The 15,966-nt window shown below is 35.2% G+C and overlaps 1 protein-coding gene across 1 annotated transcript in view; it reads left to right on the top strand.

The window, feature by feature from the left end:
- The window catches only part of IL1RAPL1 (interleukin 1 receptor accessory protein like 1), a 1,256,301-nt gene that overhangs the window by 1,077,060 nt on the left and 163,275 nt on the right, over nucleotides 1-15,966 (top strand). The gene's annotated exons all lie outside the window — the stretch shown is intronic.

The following is a 15,966-nucleotide window of genomic DNA, read 5'->3' as shown; positions in this document are numbered from 1 at the left end:
TGCCAGAAGCAGGGGGTAGAAGGTAGGCGAAATGGGTGAAGGGAGTCAAAAGATATAAACTTCCACTTGAAAAATAAATAAGTTATGGGAACATAATGTACAGCATGGTGAATATAGTTAATAATACTGTATTGCATATTGGAAATTTACTAACAGAGTAAATCTTAAAAGTTTTGGCATGCTTAAAAGTTCTCATATAAGAAAAATAACTTTTATAACTATGTATGGTGACAGATGTTAACTAGACTTACTGTGGTTATCATTTTGCAATATATACAAATATCAAATCATGTTCTTTACCTGAAACTAATACAATGTTATATGTCAATTTTATCTCAATAAAAATAAAGTAAAAAGGAAGTATAACTGATACAGTAAAAAGGAGAGAAAATGGAATCCTATAAAATGCTCATTTGAAATGACTCATAGTAGAAAAAGTAAAAGATAAAGCTAGCAACAAAAACGGCAACAAAGAGAAAATGTAACAAATAGTAGTTATTATTCCAGCTATATCAATAATCACTGTATTTTTAAAAAGATTTTATTTATTTATTCATGAGTAACAGAGAGAGAGAGAGAGGCAGAGACACAGGCAGAGGGAGAAGCAGGCTCCATGCAGGGAGCCTGACCTGGGACTCAATCTTGGGTCTCCAGGATCACACCCTGGGCTGCAGGTGGCGCTAAACCGCTGCGCCACCAGGGCTGCCCTCAATAATCACTTTAAATGTCAATGGTATAAATGCACCAATTAAAAGGAAGAGATCTTCAGAGTAGATCAAAAAACAAAAATCCCAGCTATATGTTCTCCACAATAAACTAAACTAATAAAGACACATACATATCAAAAGTAAATGGATAGAAATTATTGAAAACTACATCTGAAACTAATGATGTAGTATATGTTGGCTAATTGAATTTAAATTAAGAAAAAGTAAGCAGATGGAGCACTACAAAACTATTGGTCAAAATATGGACCACTGACAACACCAAATGCTGATGAGGATGTGGAGCAACAGGAACTCTCATACATTGCTGATGGGCATGCAGAATTGTACAGCCACTTTTTAAGACCGTTTGGCAGTACTCATATGATCCAGCAGTACATTCCTAGGTAATTTAGCCAAAAGAGTTGAAAAGTAATGTCTACACAAAAACCTGCACGTAGAAACTTTATTCATAATTGCCAAAACTTGAAAGCAACCAAGATTTTCCTCAGTAGGTAAATGGATAGACTGTGGTACATCCAGACAATGGAATTATTCAGCTCTAAAAATAAATTGACTATCAAAACATGAAAAGACATGAGGTCTTTTAATATACCATAAATGTATATTACTAAGTGAAAAAAGTCAAGCTGGAAAGTTAATATACCATATGATTCCAGTTATGTGGCATTCTGGAAAAGGCAAAACTGTGGAGATAGTAAAAAGGTCTGTGGTTGCCAGGGATTGTGTATGGAGACAGGATGAATAGTCAAAGTGAAGAGGATTTTTAGGGCATGGAAAATACTCTGTATGATACTATAATGATGGGTATATGTCATTATTCATTTGTCCAAACCCATTGAATGTACAACACAAGAATCAACCCTAAGGTAAACTATGGACTGTGAGTGATTATGATGTATTTTGTAGGTTCATCAATTGTAAACAATATATCAGTGTACTTTCAACCCAATTTTGTTGTGAATCTAAAACTGCTCTAAAAAATAAAGTTATATACTTACATAACTTTAGAAATCTTGTTATCTACAAGAAATCAAAAGTGAAATTAGAAAATATTGTGAGACAATCAATTATAGATTGAAGAGATATCTAGACTCCTATATTCATTGCAGCATTAGTCGTAATACCCAAGAAATGGAAACAACCTATGTCCATCAATGCATGAATGGATAAAGAAAATTACACATAATGGAATATTATTCAGGTTTAATAAAGAAAGAAATCCTGGCATTTGCAACAATATGGAATAATCTGGAAGACATTATGCTAAGTGAGATATTCCAGACAAAGAAAGACAACGCTGCATGATCTCACTATGTAGAATTGAGAAAAGTCAAAATAATAGAAGCAGATAGTAGATGGTGGTTGCCATTGGTGGGGTGGGGGTGGCGAGGAAATGATGAAGAAGTTCAGAATACAAAGTTTCAGTTACGAAGGGTGAATATATTTTGGAGATATAATGTACAGCATGGTAAGTAAAGTTAATGATACCGTATTGTATACTTGACCTTAAATATTCTCACAAGAAAAAGGTAACTATGTTAGGTAATGAATATGTTAATTAGGTTGATTGTGGTAATTATTTCACAATGTATATCAAAATGTCATATTGTACACCTTAAATATATATATATATATTTTTTTTAAGATTTATTTCATTTTATTTGAGAGAGAGAGGTAGAGAGAGAGCACGAGTGTGGTGGGGAGGGGCAGAGAGAGAGAGGGAGAGAGAAATCCAAACAGACTCTGTGCTGAGCGCAGAGCCCCACACAAGGCTTAATCTCACCACACACTGAGATCAGACCTGAGCCAAAAACCAAGAGTTAGACACTTAACTGACTGCACCACCCAGGCACCCTTATACAATTTTTATTTGTCAATTATACTACAGTTGAAATGAACAGACAAGTCAATGGATGGGCACATGGCACATTACTATATAAAAGATTAGTATTTAGTTTTTTAAAATATATCACTGACCAATTAGGAAATGGTTTGATAGATTTATATATACATATTATATAATGATTTAGAGAATTCATATTAAAAAGTGAAACCAAAAGACACATGGAAGAGTTACTGCTTAATAAACCTCTAGATAGAGAACAATATTCCAAGAATTTTTATTTAAAAAGAGTGGATCTTAACAAAAGAAAAGACAATTTTGGGGATCCCTGGGTGGCTCAGCGGTTTAGAGCCTGCCTTTGGCCCAGGGCCAGATCCTGGAGACCAGGGATCGAGTCCCACATCAGGCTCCCTGCATGGAGCCTGGAGCCTGTTTCTCCCTCTGCCTGTGTCTCTGTCTCTCTCTCTCTCTCTCTCTGTCTCTCAGGAATAAATAAATAAAATCTTTTTAAAAAAATTTTTAAAAAGACAATTTTGACTACATTAAAAAGGACACATTTTTAACAAAAATTATCAGAAGATAATAAAGCTAATGACTATAACTGGGTTAAATCCCTTCACTGGCACAAAGGGATTTAATTTCTGATTTAAAAATTGTTTTTTAAATCCGTTTTTTAAAAGCAGCAAAGCACATGATTAAAGAAATAATAAGTAAAATGGCTAAGATGGAGACACATTCAACATCACAAATAATTGATAATCAAATAAATGCTAATTAAAAAGATAAGATTATAATTTCTCCTGACAGTTTTGTCAAAAATGTAAAATAGACACCCTCATACCCTGCTAGTCAGAATAAGATTAGTAAGACTTTTTTTACAAAACAGGTTAGCAGTAGCTGCAGGGAATTTTGTGTCTAATAATACGTAAGATTCATCTAACAGTTCAAATTCTGAGAATATATCCTCAAGAAAATAATTAGGCTCTTACAAAGATTCATGTGATAGCTTTGAGACAGTGATGTTTATGGTAGCAAAAAATGTAAATTACCCAAATCATAAACAATAGTTATGTCATGATCATTCAATGAGAAATTCAGACACTTTAACAATATGCAGCATGACAATTTACTCTTTTCCAGTAAGCAAGCTTCCCTGTTTTGGATTAGGATTTTTTTTAAATGAGATTTCACATATAATATTAATATGGCACATAAAAGCAACATTATATTAGAGTAAAAAGATACAAATCTTTTAAAATTTATGGAGTTGCAATCAGGGCCAATGTTATTAATTTCCATTAATGTTCCATGTGTGTTTGAAAGCTTTTGTATTGTGAAATTATTGGGTGCATTAGATCAAGCATGTTCATTGTATATATCAAATTTTATACATTGTGCTCATTTTTCTTTCCCTTTTTTGTTGTTTTGGCCTGCTTTATTTATCAGCTGGTAGGAGGAATTTTGAAAACCTTTCACTAAGGTGATCTATTTGTCTATGTCTCCTCACAATCTGTCAAATTTTACTTTATATATTTTGACACTATGTTTTTAGATATATAATTACATAGTTCCAGTATTTATCTTAGGTATATTTTCCTGGTCAAGTGAAGCTTATGAAAATTTTATGTTGGGCTTCTCTCTCTCTAATACCTGTTCTTTAAAGTCTATTTCATAATTTATCAATATAGTTAGCCAACTTTATTTCATTTGTTATTTGCTCTTTATAAATATTTTTTATCCCAGTCTATATACTTTTAATTTGAGGATGCCTCCTCTTATGAACACATTTAGTTGCATTTGATTTTTCCATGTCAGGCAATCTTTATTAACTCGGATGTTAGTTCTTTTTTAATTGTAATAAGTGGTATTTGGAATCATCTCTAGCATATTTTGCGCTTTTTGTTTCCCTGACTTTTTTATGCATCATTATCTCTGATTTTTTTTTCCTTCTTTCACATTGATTGAGTTTAGAAGTTTCATACTCCATATCCATTCTTTTCATTATACCCTAGAAAATTCACATATGTGCTTAATTTATCAAAGTTCACTTTTAGCTATATTTTTATTTTCCTTCAGAACAAAGGAAGAATCTCAGAAGACTTTTATTTCTCCCATTTCTCAACTTATCTCATTGCTGCTCAGTATTCTAGTCAGGTACCGACTGCCTTTTTTCTAGGTGAGTGTGCAGTGCTCCTAGGAAATGTAGTCTAACATACAGTGAGTGACAAGAGATCCATCAGTAATGTTCTCAGGATATGAGGATGTGTGGAAAGGAGAATGGGAAGGAGGGCAACATTACCAAAGACCACAAGAAAACTTTTGAAAGTGATGTTTATATTCCTTATCTTGACTGTGGTGCTGGTTACAAAGGTGTATGCATATATTAGAGCGTGTCAAATTGTTTGCTTTAGGCAACTTATTGTATGTTAATTATACCTCACTGAAATGGTTTTTAAAAAGTCGGATTCATAGATACCAGAATCGTAATAATAGCCAGTCCTCTGTATGGTAAATTCACTAATCATTTTAGTTGTACTTTTCTCACTTTTTTATGCTGAAAAAAATATGCTTTGACAGAGGGATTTCATGTTTCTGAATCTATTCAAAGCAAGTCCTCAGATGAACAAAAGATTACATACAATCTTGTGAATTACAATGCGTGGATGAGAAGAAAAGTTTAGAAGCAACTTAAATAATGAACAGTAGAAGTTAGGTAAATAGATTGAAATAGATGTGATGGAATATAATATAGACAAAATCATCTGTCTAATGTTGAGCAAACAAATAGCACAAAATCAAACTGTTTACACTATGATAATTTCATAAAGATGCAGAGAGAAGATAAACCAAAAGATTAACAATTGTTATGTTGAGGAATGGGATTGTGAGTAATTTCTCTTTTTCTTTTTATGCTTTTCTTCATATTCCAAATTCTCTACCATGAATATGCATCACTTCTCCCAGGAAAAAAATATTTTAGATAATGAATAAAAGGAAATTTCCCAAATAATTGTTCTTTTATCTTTCAATGAGAAGGCTTTTAAAAGAATCCTCTCATAGAGGATTTCAATCACGTCAAGAAAATTGTTCAGAACTGCTGAGAGTCTTATGGTGAATGTGACAAGGTTATATTCCAACTTCTGACATGTTCATCATTAATGTTTTGCTGGTCCCTAGTCTGTCTGAACAGAGAGATGAATACATTAGAGATGGGTAAATAAAAAAGTGATTTTCTTTCTAAATTAATGTAATGACACATTTTCATGATGAATTTTCTAAATCGTTTTAGGTTATACCTTCTTCTTTGTGAGTTCAATTATCTTTGTCATAAAAAGCTTTTTTTCCAGAGACAACCTTTACCCATTTTTCATTGCCTAATTTAACTATAAAGCTGTTAACATCCCATCTTAAAGCTGATGATAAATTGCCTTTTAACCTATTAGAGATTTTTTGAAATTAGGTGGTATAATATTCACAGATATAACCTTAACCAATTATAAGGAGGAAAAAAACACTGAAAACATAAATATGGCTTTAACCTTGAAACCTGACAGGCATTTGGTAAGAAAGAGATGAACCATTTCATGTATTTAAATTCCTCTAGACTCCTAGCTCTGTGTGTCATTGTTATGATTAGTCCTTCTTAACACTTACCTTCTACTGAATGTGTGAAAAACATGTTCCCTGTTGTTAATGACTCAATAATGTTTTACTCAAGAACTGCATAATCAGAGAAAGTTTCAATAAAAAAGAAAATTCACATTAGTCTTAACTAGTTATTTATAGGTATGTGTGTTTCACACCTTCTCTTTCTAGGTAATCAAAATAGTGTGAAAATTCAGACTGAGGCTTGGAATAACAATATCTTTTACTCTAAATCTCTTAGAAAAGGTCACTCAAATTAATTACAATTGGACAATATGCCTTATATTTGAAACGAACTCCTTCTAACACCGTTTTTATTTCACCCTGCCATCTACTAACCAAATGCCAACATTCAAACATAGGATGGTAAATAATTCCTAAAACCAAAATAAGAAAATCTTTAAAAATCAATTTTGTTTAGGAAAAAAATCAATTTGTTTGGGATTTCATTTATGTGAGGTATTATTTTCTAGCATTTTACCAACTCATCTGTATTCCAGTTATTAATGATGCATTTTCTTACACTGACCACTTTTTTTTAATGGCATTTAATTTGCCCCTTTTTCCTCTTCTCTCTGACATTGGCTTCTTCCTCATGATTTTTGTTGTATCTAACACCTAGGAAGTGTCTTAGGAAATAATCAAGTATTATTTTGTAAAAGTTCTGAAGTAGCCTGTATGTTAATTGCATTTGTTCTTGTTACCAAGATAATGTGAGGGATTTAACTCTCAATGTCTTATTCTCTCGATAGAGATAACTATCAACACAACATACATATATACATATCTATAAAGATATATGTAAAAAGAGATCTATTCATCCATATCTATGTATATTTCTGTATCTATCTATCCAGATAGAGAATATGTAAAGAGGAGAATCTCAGAACAGGCAAATTTTAGTTTGAGAAAATTAAAGCCCTGATAAGACATTTCAATTCCTACATGTCACCTCAAGTATAGTTTGGGAACTGTGGGTGTGTAATAACGTGTTGTCTTTTTCTTCCTGTTTGCCTCTGCACAATAGCTTTTGACTTAGAGGGAGGTTTTTTTTTTCTGTTTGCTGCACAATTAGCCTAACATCCAGTTCAGTTGCAAGGGTTCCTTTGGCTGCTTTGGTGGTATGCTTTGACAGCCTGTTGGCCTTGAAGATTCCAGTGCATTTCACATTACTTACCTCTCAGTTGTCCCAGACTGCTGAATTTCCACTTCTTAAGTAGTTTTACAGAAATGTTTCCCAAGGGATCCGCATTGCAGCTGTGGCTTATTTCCCCATGTTGGCAAAACCCAGAACTGGAAGGAGTATGAAGTACAATGCTACCTGTCAGCTTATTCTTGGTAGTAAATTGGCGCTAAATGCACTGATGCACGTAGTGTTTCTTTACGGTGATCTCTCTCTAGGAAAGCCCATTTAACTTGAATTACAAGCAACAAAGATAACAGCAATAGCTTCAGCCCAAACTTCTCAGAACATTTAAGGCCAAACATCTCAAATGATTCATACGAATTAAGACGGTTTTCTCTACAAGTAACAGAAATCCAGACTCCAACTGATTAAAACAATAAAGAACAAATGGTCTCACTTGACTGAAAGTTCAAAGATGGGGTGTGCTTCAGGGCAGGCAGATTCAGCAATGTCATCAGGGGCCCAGGTGCTTTCTCTCTGTGCCCTATAATTCTGTGTGACTTCCTCCACAGCAAAGTAGCAAGAGAGCCACAGCAATCCACTGTATCATATTTATTATACCCAGTAATGTCCAGGGGACAAAAAGAATCTCTCTTCTGATGGCTATCTCCTAAGAGCAAGGAAGGAAATGTTCTCTTAGTCTCTGGAAGACTTACCATTATGCTTATGTCAAAATGGGATCATTTGCTGGTTCCAGAACCATTTCTAGGCAAGATTACTCCTGAAACAGTTTTTTCCTGAAACTGGGATGAGTTCAGTTTTCCCTGAGACCTATGGCAACTTGGATTTTGGGAGACATACAATCAAAGTTGGGGTTTGAATAGTATAAAAAAGTGGAGAAATTAATTCTGGATAGATAGCAAATAATGTCTACTACCTGATTGTATCGTCATAATTGGACCCTGAAAAAATACAGGGGAAAATGAGAGAGCCCCTGTGGCCAACTCACTATGACCAACGTGTTTCTAAAGTGTAGCTTGGGGTGGGGGTGGGGGGACAATGAAATTGCTTGTCTTTTGACCTGAGGCTAATGTAATTAGTATAATTCCTTAGTGAGCGGATGGTATAGTTTGGTTCACTAAACATCGTTTCCAACCCTTTTCTTCTGTTCTGTGAGATTGGAAAGTAAAGTCCTTGATTTCACAGCCCCTATAGCAGCGTGTGTGAATAAATGTCAAATTTGGATATGATGTTTGGAAGCTGAGTACCTACCTTGAAACCAGGAAAATAAAAGTCACCTGTTAAGGATGGTGGAGCAAAGAGGCTAGGCTCTCGATGGCATCATTCGAGCTCTGTTCTACCCCCAAATGTTTGATTATGTGAGACAACATAAGCCACAGTAGTAGCTGAAGGCAACAAAATGAAATATATAGAATATCAAAAATCATTATATAAATGTACTTATATTTTATCCACTTAACTTAGCCTTCTGTTGTTTCCAAAAGACCAAATTAGAAAAAATCCTCAAATTGCATGTATCACAAATATTTGAACATTAATCCTAGAAACCAACTAATCACACTCTGAGTGTTTAAGCAGAGACATCTGTGGCTGAATCTGGATGGCATCATTTGTATAAATCAAACATTGTATACACAACTAGCACCTGAACCACTACAAGTTTCACAGATCAGCGGTCCATTTTGAGCCCACCTGTCAGTCTCATTAAAACATTAAATGCAACTTAACTGAACAAAGAAAAATTAATTATGTCTTATGTAAACTGATCCTGAAATAGGTCTGAAAGTATTAACATGCATGAATGGGGTCGTATTGCAGCAAAGAAGTGAAAATTTACAGTAAGGATATTGCTTTGTTTAGCAATAACATTTGAACTGCTAACAATCAAATAGTAAGCAGATAGTCCTTTCTTCTTTTATTTGATTTAAAAAAAAAACACAGATTGCTTAGAAAATATAACTTCTGACTACATGCAACCAAATGACAAAAGATGTTAGCTGGAGGGAAATTTATTCTCCGCCAGTAAATAAAAAGCACCTTTAAAATACACATTATGGGGAAAAATCTATTTTTAGTTTAGAATTACTCCTCAACTGCTTCAATACCACAGCGTTATTCCATTTGCCTCTCAACTACTCCTGCTGGGGTTTCTGCTGCAGTCTATTGACATATATAAGGGTTTTCATTACCTTTGAAAAACAACACCAGCAATCATTTTTCAAAAGACACTTATGTTGTCAGTATGTAATTATTGATAATATTAATTATTCATTGTTACTGAATGCAGCGTACACACAAACTCATTGGGACAGACTCTACATTCCCAAAATGGAAAAACAAAACTCTATTCACAACATAGATGGACCTAAAGGGTATTTTTTCAGGTCAGAAAAAGACAAATATATGATTTCACCTATATGTAGAATCTAAAAACCTAAACAAACAACCATAGAAATAGACTTATAAATACAGACAACACATTGGTTCTCTGGTTGCCAGAGGGGAGGAGGCTGGGAGAACAGACAAAATAGGTGAAGGAGATTAAGAGGTACAAGCTTCTGTAGCACATGGGTGGCTCAGTCGGTTAAGTGTCTGAGTCTTGGTTTCAGCCCAGGTCACGATCTCCCAGTTGTGAGATCAAGCCCCACACTAGGCTCCATTCTCAGCATAGGGTCTGCTTCGGATTCTTTTTCTCTGTCACCATCCCCCCACTCACATGCGTGCATGCTCTCTCTCTCTCTCTCTCAAATAAATGAATAAAATCTTTTAAAAAGAAGAGGTACAAACTTCCAGTTATAAATTAAATAAGTCACGGGGTTGAAAAGTACCGCATAGTCAATAGTATTTTAATAACCATATGGTGACCCATGGTAAACATACTTGGTGAGCACTGCATAATGCACAGAATTGTCTAATCACTATATTGTACACCTGCAACTAATATAACATTGTATGTCGACTATACTTCAATTAAAAAAGATGTGGTTTTAAAAAAAGTATTAAAGGGGGCACCTGGGTGGCTTAGTCGGTTAAGCATCTGCCTTCGGCTCAGGTCATGATCCCAGGGTCCTGGGATGGAGCTTCAAGTTGGGCTCCTTGCGCAGCAAGGAGTCTGTTTCTCCCTCTCCCTCTGCCCCTCCTCTCACTCATGCTCCCCCCCACTCTAATAAATAAATAAATAAATAAATAAATACATACATACATACATACATACATACATACATACATACATAGTAGTAAAGGGCGCCTGGGTGGCTCAGTTGCTTAAGGCAACAACTCTTGGTTTCTGTTCAGGTGATGGTCTCAGTGTTGTGATATTGAGCCCCATGTTGGGGTCTGTGCTCAGGAGGGAGATCCTTTCCCTCTCCCTCTGCCCCTCCCCTTCTCACTTGCTTGTGCCCTCTCTCTCCCTCTCTCTCAAATAAATAAATAAAATCTTCAAGAAATCATAAAGGTATTAAAATTAAGACTTTAAAAAAATGTTCCCCAGCACAAATGTGATCTTAATCAAAGTTGGGACAGAGATCCCTGTGATATATTTTACCAAAATATTTATGTTAGAGATATGATTCTGTTATATCTTAGGTCTGGTTTCTTTTTTTTTTAATTTTACTTATTTATTCATGAGAGACACACAGAGAGAAGAAGAGACATAGGCAGAGGGAGTAGCAGGCTCCCCATAGGGAATCCGATGTGGGACTCGATCCTGGGACCAGGATTATGCCCTGAACCCAAGGCAGATGCCCAACCGCTAAGCCACCCTGGTGTCCCTGGGTCTGGTTTCTATCTAAATACCTTATTTCATTGCCTTCAGGCAAAACAGGAAAATAAGGAATATCTAGCCAAATATGAAGGTGCTTTTATACATATCCATTCATACAGTTAAAAGTATTAATACAAGGGATGCCTGGGTGGGTCAGTGTTTGGACATCTGCCTTTGGCTCAGGTTGTGATCCCAGCATCCTGGGATCGAGTCCTGCATCGGGCTCCCCACAAGAAGCCTGATTCTCCCTCTGTTTGTGTCTCTGCCTTTCTCTCTGGGTCTCTCAAGAATAAATAAATAAATACAAATTTTAAAAAGTATTAATACAAGCTCCTACATGGTACATGGATAGTTTATTAAGTAACACTAACCACCAATGTTGTGTGTCATAAGGAAGAGATGAAATGTTTAGGATTCAGTAATATACTGGAACATTTGCTTCTAATAGATGTATGCAAAACCAGAGACAGTGACTTTGAAATTTTTGACATTACTATTTTTAGCAGTGTAATCCTTTCTTTAAACCAGAGCTTACACAAGGAAGCCCAGTGCAGAGTTTCAATAAATACAGAGCTCTTGGTTGAAGCAAAGCTGGCATGTTTAAAAACTGGTCTTCTTAGCTCACCTATTCCTCCTGAGGGCCCCTGAGGCACCTCTGCCGACTATTAGACTCTTTCATAAGGTTCCAAAGAACTTAGGAACCTAATGTTTCCTCCTATATTGTAATAATTTTACTTATTTTAGCTTCCCCATAAGGATGATTTAGGTGGCCAAGAATTGGGAAGAAGGACCCTTCTTCTGGAAAATGGGAAGTGTCCAGAGTTTCAAACAGTACTTTTAGGACATCTGTATTGTATAGACGGAATGTCTTAGGGGTCCTTGGGATTTCCTAATTGGAAGTTCCAACTCATAGTTTTTTGGGTTTTGGGGGTTTTTTTGACACTGCTATTAGAATACAAGACATTAGAGATCTTTCTCCCTCATTTTTAGGGGGAAAATGTGTATGTGTGTGCATGTGCTTCATGACCTAAAGTTTAAAACTGTCCAGTTAGCTTTGAGCCAGTTCTGAGAAGTCCATAGAGGTTGTATTAATGTCACTCTAAAACACTGATGATGAAGCCTATAAAAACCAAGTAGACTTTAGAAATGGAATGACTGTGCTATTTTGTTCTATCAGCTAAATTGCTTTAAGCAGAAAAACTAGCCTCCGTGGTATATGTAAGAAACCACCTAAGAGGTGACACCGCCACAGATGCTGTTTTGGCCAACCAGCTACAAACTGTCTGAAACCCATTCCTCATATTTCAAGCCACCTAGCGTCCTCTTCTACATTTTTACTTCAGGTTGTACACGCACCTTCATTTGTCCTGGTTAACACCTGCGCTTCTCCAGGATGTGCTAGGCTTTCTGTGCCAACTATGCTCACTTAGATTCTCACGTATTAGGGAGAGCTCAAGTAGGAAATAGGTGGCAAACTCAACAGGACTACCAGGAGGGAGAACATGATGTAGCTCTTAGATCTCTACCCCACTGGACCTGTTGTCTTTGACAGGATATAGCCAACACTCAGCAAGGAGATGGGAGAATAAATATCTTGACCTCATTTTTATCCCACTCTTTTGCTAGTCCCTTCCATTGTCCATACCCAATTTAAAGTCTCCTCCCAGGAGAGTAAAGGAGGATTGGAAAGTATAGGAGAAAATAGAAGAAAAATCTGGCACTCTTGGAAATGTCTTTCCTATCTCAACCTTTTTATATGGAAATACCTAATATCAATAACAAAATCTATTATTTACTACATTCCAATCTCCATACTAAGTATTCTATAGGCATTATTTTCATAAACACATTCTAACTCATTTAAAAATATAAATACTATTATTCTTTCCATTTTACCCACAGAGAGAGTGAGGATGAGAGTTTCAGTAATTTCCCAAGGTCTTAGAGGCAAATAAGTATTAGAGCCAAGGCTTGGACCTAATTATGACTCTGAAACTCATGCTTTAAATCAGTTTTTATGTAATCTTCCACTGATACCTCAGTATCATTCTCAGCCAACTCATTTGGTTTTCTCTGCTGAAGTTCTTGAATTTTTAGACTGCACTGGACCATCCTTTCCTTCAAAATATAACTTTCAACCTAAAGAGCTCCATAGTGTCACTTAATTGTGACAACATTGATGAGAAAACCACAAAGTTTTTATTTGCCTTTAGTGGGAAGATGATATACATAGAAGTTTTAGGAGAGGACTGAAAAAGTCTAGTAATACCTGCAGATCCAAGAATTTAGCAGTTAAAAGGATGAATGTGTGACCTTCCAGAAACTGAGAAAAAAAATCTTAAGTTTTATTCATGCAGGCAAATAATAATGTGACCAACCTGATATTGCCACATTACTAACCAATCATTTCTCTCTGACTCAGGTACCATAAAGAATGGATTTTGAAGTTACATCCTTACTTTGAACATCAGTTTATTTTCCCCAGGTCACTCACAATCACCATTTACTTATGACAAATTTCTATCATGACGTGACCCATGTCATTAACCTAGCATTTAAGAGTCTCAATTCAGGCTTTTTCTATTCAAATGGCCAGGGCTATACCTATTTAGAAAATTACTATTACTTCTAAACATGTGTAAATCTTTTCACACAGCAATAATGACTTTCTATTTCAAAAGGGAAAGTTTTGTTATCTGAAGACATTCATTTTTCCACATGAGAACAGACATAATCCTATACTTTAAGCATTTTATTCTTAGTCTCCAGCTTTCTTGTGAATTATAATGGAAGATAGAATAGCTCTGGATAGGACTTCATTTTCTGGAGAGAGTATGTTGACATTGATCTGAATTATTCTGTATGCTTGGTGAATATGCCATCCAATCTTCAGCAGTGTGTGTGTGTAACATGTTAAGTATCAGAGTGAAACAAAGTTACCTTAGTTAAACTCTTGGCTTATAACCACTCATGTGGAAGCCAGAAAATAGAATCTAGCATTTCAATTTTCTTATATCTATTGGTCTTATATTTAGCATCATTTAGAATAACAATCTGGGTACTTAATCTAGTGTCCTACTTCTCAATGAATTTATTTGAAATCATGTGCACATGATTATCAAAAAACTACATTTAACTATAAATGTGCCTCTAAAGAAATTTGGATTAAAAATGTGATATTTGAGGAAAGGTTTTGCATGTAGCAAGCATGTGGATATTTTAATATTAAAGAATAGAACTCATTAACAATAGAGGTTTACCGGATATAAATCATTGAAGGAAATCATGAAATTATTAACATTAAAATAATATATACTGCAATTTAAATACTAGACTAAAAGTTTTCAAATTTCTTTTGTCTTTGTGTTTAAAATATCTTGTTTTCATTTTTATGTCTGCATATGTAACACTTAGATATTCTAAAAGTTAACTTGTTAAATTCTTCTTTCTGAATAGAATCTCCTATTAATTTATCATTTTAGAAACCAGAATTTATGTTATCATAAATGAGATAGGCTATTCACTTATGTATTCCACATATATTTCTTCAGTACCAACAACGTGCTTGTCATTGTATCAGACAGTTGGACGGCAAAGACTGGATTTTATTAAACTTGGCAGCTTCCATATCTAAAACGTTGCTTTAAAAGCTATTGATGTTCTGTAAATATTTGTTTAAAGAATGAAGACATGGTCCTTGACTTTGGGGAATTACACATACAGATAATGACAATGTTGTATTATACGAGGAGAATAGTTGTGATATCTATGGAGCTCAGAAGAACTCCTGGTGGAAGGAATTGGAAGTTTGCATGGGAGGGGGAGCAGATATTATGACTTGGTGACCCACTTTAAATAGTGGGTAGGAATTTGATAGGTGGGTATGGTGATAGGAGATGGCATGTCCAAAGGCCCAGCCTCAGAAAAGAATAAAGTATCCACATCTGAAGAATGAACTATAGACCACTTTGACAGGACATAGTCTTTATGTAAAGGAAAACAAGATCCGGAAGGTTGTTCATGTTCTCAAATGCAGGCTGAGAAGTTTGAACTTTATTTGGGAGTCCCTGGAGGCTTCTGAGCATAAGCATGATAAGATTGAAGCATCCTTCTTGAAGATTAGTCTAGCTGCAATGTATAGGAAGGATTGTCACAGTGGGAGATGAAAATGGGGAAATCCTCTGAGAGATGAATGTAACTGTTCACTAAGAAGGTAATAATAGCCTGAGTAGCCAAATGGTGTCCCTACATCTGAGACTTATTTCTCCAAAATGCTCAAACTGTTTAGAAAAGATTTCAAGAAGTCTCAAGTTTGCAGCAATCACTGTTACGTTCAAATAGCAATATATTATGTGAAGCTACCTTATTCCCTCACTTCCTTAGGCTATGAGACTTCCTAAAATATGCAAAACATTGGAACACAGTTGTAAATCTGAATTTCTGCTAGTCTCCATTGGAGACCATCTTGAGCCCTCACTGAGAGTCTATTTAAACTTTTAAACACAACTTAATGAAACATACTATATTGATTCTATACATATGAGATTAGAAAAAGCTCATCAGAAGGTGACAACAAGCTCAAAAAGTATAGGCCATTCTTACAGGCACAGCGACCTGAATAAACTCTGACACCAGTAGTGTACTTTGGCAAATAATACTCAGAATGATGGTAGTTATCGCAGAAAGTTTAAACTGTCTTTTGCAATTTCTGTTACAGGTAGTTAGAATAGTCACTTTGGGGAAACCAAAACTGTATACTGTATTTTTGCTTCATAGCCTGCGCCAGTGCCTTGAAGAGTAAAAATTGAAATTGGAGAGGCAAATGAGACTTTCTCTAAAA

The sequence above is a fragment of the Canis lupus genome, chromosome X, assembly GCF_048164855.1.
Source record: "Canis lupus baileyi chromosome X, mCanLup2.hap1, whole genome shotgun sequence".
Lineage (NCBI taxonomy): Eukaryota > Metazoa > Chordata > Mammalia > Carnivora > Canidae > Canis > Canis lupus.
The sequence above is the reverse complement of the archived record's forward strand: the minus strand, read 5'-3'. Positions and strand labels throughout refer to the sequence as shown.